The sequence below is a fragment of the Capra hircus genome, chromosome 12 (genome assembly GCF_001704415.2).
Source record: "Capra hircus breed San Clemente chromosome 12, ASM170441v1, whole genome shotgun sequence".
In the NCBI taxonomy this organism is placed as follows: Eukaryota; Metazoa; Chordata; class Mammalia; order Artiodactyla; family Bovidae; genus Capra; species Capra hircus.
Window position 1 is genome coordinate 44,311,683 of NC_030819.1, and position 3,672 is coordinate 44,315,354.

A 3,672-nucleotide genomic window follows, 5' to 3' on the forward strand; every position below is an offset into this window, starting at 1 on the left:
TTTCATCAAGAGGCTTTTTAGTTCCTCTTCACTTTCTGCCATAAGGGTGGTGTCATCTGCATATCTGAGATTCTTGATATTTCTCCCCGCAATCTTGATTTTGGCTTGTGCTTCTTCCCGCCCATCGTTTCTCATGATGTACTCTACATATAAGTTAAATAAGCCGGGTGAAAATACACAGTCAATTAGCAGATGCAAATATTATACTAGGATAGGGAAACAGTAAGGTCCTACCATATAGCACAATAAACAATATTGAAATATCCTGTGATAACCCATGATAGAAACAAATAATAAATAGAATATGAATATATATAGGAGGCTTTTATTTGTGCAGTAGAAATTAACACAACATTGTAAATCAACTAGACCTTAATAAAATAAAAAAAAAAAAAAAAAAGAACTTCCAGGGTGTCTAAGGGCCTGTGGAGAGCCTCATGACAGATTTGGCTAATGATGATTAGTCTGAGATGGTAATTTTTAACATGCAAGTGTACCTCCCTTTCCAGTGGCAGAGTCTGGAGAAGATGAACAGAAATGGAACCTTGCAAGGGGAAGAAAAAGAAGGAAGAACAGGTCATCAACCTCTGCCCTCAGGTGGCTGAAGGAGAAAATGCATTTGGGTTGTGCCACATCTTTGCATCCTTCAATGACACTTTTGTGCACATCACCGATCTTTCAGACAAGGAAACTATCTGCAGTGTAACTGGTGGGATGAAGGTGAAGGCTGATCGAGATGAGTCCTCTCCATATGCTTCCATGTTGGCTGCCCAGGATGTAGCCCAGAGATGCAAGGAGCTGGGCATCACTGCTCTCCACATCAAACTCTGGGCCACAGGAGGAAATAGGACCAAGACTCCTGGACCAGGGGCCCAGTAAGCACTCAGAGCCCTCGCTTACTCAGGGATGAAGATTGGGTGGATTGCGAATCTCACTCCCATCCCCTCTGACAGCACCCACAGAAAGGGGGGTCGCTGTGATCACCATCTGTAAATAGAATTCCTCAAATTATTGCTTTCCGTAAATAAATTGCTTTGATGTAAAAAAAAATGCAAATGTTGAATACTAAAAAAAAAAAAAAAAAAAACACAAAAACTAGCATGCATTTGATGTATGCAGCTTCATTTTCTTCTTCATTTTTAACCAGGTTCTGTATTCCTTTTCTCAGATTCAAGGTACAGTGTTGTGAGTCTCTTGTGCCTAATGCTCACCCTAACTTTCCCTGTACAGACTATTGCTATGTTTATCTGTCTGATGATATTATCCTCCACATCAGGGCCAGTTCCTGGAACAATACAGCTGTTCATTGAATGTTTTTACTCAATGAATGAATCTCTAAGGAAAATTATCCCTTTACTATTTCTTACTATATTTTACAGGTAAGGTACTCTGTTCTGATTCTTGCAATTCACTTTGGTGCAAAATCTGCAGTGGTCACCATCTCCTATTTTCTGTTTTCCTACTGAGTGTAAGTCAACATTCACATCATTCTCTAAGTTTGTTTTTCTCCAAGTCCTTTATTCTCCAGGGTAAATGAATCAGATACAGTCGTTCTACACAGATATTTTAAGTACTACTTTGTATTATGCTGAAGCTCCAGTACTTTGGCCACCTCATGTGAAGAGTTGACTCATTGGAAAAGACTCTGATGCTGGAAGGGATTGGGGGCAGGAGGAGAAGGGGACGACAGAGGATGAGATGGCCAAATGGCATCACCAACTCGATGGATGTTAGTCTGAGTGAACTCCTGGAGTTGGTGATGGACAGGGAGGCCTGGCGTGCTGCAATTCACGGGGTCACAAAGAGTCGGACAAGACTGAGCGACTGAACTGAACTGAACTGAACTTGTGTTATGCATAACACATCCCTATTCCAAAGAAAAGTCCTTTTCCTGCATCACTTACACATTAGCAAAGCTTTTAAGACACTGACTAAATAACCTCTGTTAGTAAGAAATTAAATTAAACTTTTAATTTGGTCTCTTTTTTTCAGACTTATAAAATCAAGCTCATAGGAGGATAATTGAGAACTATAAGGGTTTTTAAGGATGATAAAAACATTTTTGCAACCTACACATATAACTCAATGCCAGCTTTTAAAAATGTGACAGATTTAACAGTTTCCATTATTTTAAATCTGTGATAAAACAGTGAATTGTAATTATCATGAACTTAATTTAAAAACAAAGAAGAATTCACTGAGGAGAATTAGCATAAATATCAGTGAATAAGTATCAAAATCATTTAAAAAAATACATTTGGTCATTTAAAGTCAGTGTTTTGTTTTGTTCCCCCCCCCCTCCCCGGAGCATCCTCCAAAACAACCTTAACCAAACATTAAACAAAAAACAAAACAAAACAAAAAGCTAAAAAACCTAACATCCAGCCACATATTTTGCTTCTATCTACATCGCCTATGTTTTGTTTCTGTTCTTAATACTATTTTCCTGCACCATTATCCCAGAAAATGCCTTCAAAATTATGCTCAAGATTTTGCAGGTGGTATGGATGGGGGATGGGAGCGGGGTTCAGGAGGGAGGGGACATATATATGCATGTGGCTGATTCATGTTGATGGATTGCAGAAACCAACACAATATTGTAACACAATTATCCTCCAATTAAAAATTAACTTAAAAACCCTTATCAAACTCCAAGTAAAGTATGTGAATGAATTCATAAGTTTAATACAGAGTCTTATGATATTGACAGTAAAGATATTAAATTTACATTCCTAGTGTTTGAAGACAGTTTTCCCAAAATGGCCTCAAAAAACATTTCCTACACTACATTCTCTCCTACAGTGTGACTTTTACCCTCTCGATTCAATAAGGGCTCTATTTCTCCAGCGTCATGAGCCTGCATTTGCTCTATGATTGCTCTGATCAATATAATGTGACAGAAAAGATGAGTAACACTTAACTGGTTTGGGAGATTCCTTTCCCTACCTCCTAGAAGTTAATTTCCATGTCAGAAGTGCAAATATTCTGAACTACTTCTCTGTTAGGGTCTCAAGCCTCATGGAATCTCCCCAGCAAATGAGAAGCCAATGAGGTATCCAGGAAGCACCTTGGTGCTGACATGTACTTGATGAGGCCATCTTGAAAGTGGATCTTCCAGTCCCACTGGACACTTAGCTGGTTTGGGAGCTTCCAAACCAACCAATTTACTTGGAAAGAACTAAGACACTTAGTTCTTCAGATATGACTGCCAAATCCCTTCCACATCTCCAGATCCATAGTATACGCAGAATGATGGATACAAAGTTTCAGAGTGCCTTCTTAAAATTTCAGATTATATAATTAACTCATCTAGTTTCTATCCATTATTCTGCATACTAGATGCATAGCTTATTATCCTTATATTTTGATCTTACTTGTAAATTGGAAAAAGTGGCATAAGAATGTTGTAAAAGTAAAATCTTGCTATATAAAGTCACTTAAAATGTTAATGTGAACATAGTAATTATGAAATAAATGTTAAGTACAGTTTGTTCTTGCAAAAAAAATCACCACTTTATCAGGCTGTGCCAGGTACTGTGCAACATGCTGCTGATTCTATGTGTGTTGGTATAAAGCCTTATTGGGAAATATTTATATCATAACACAGATATAATATGTTCATAGGCCTCCTAACCTATGTTGGCTCAATATTCTTACATAATGTTGCATGGC

At 37.9% G+C, this 3,672-nt stretch overlaps 1 pseudogene; it reads left to right on the plus strand.

Annotated features, from left to right (window-relative positions):
• On the plus strand, positions 529 to 993 carry LOC102173756 (annotated as a pseudogene).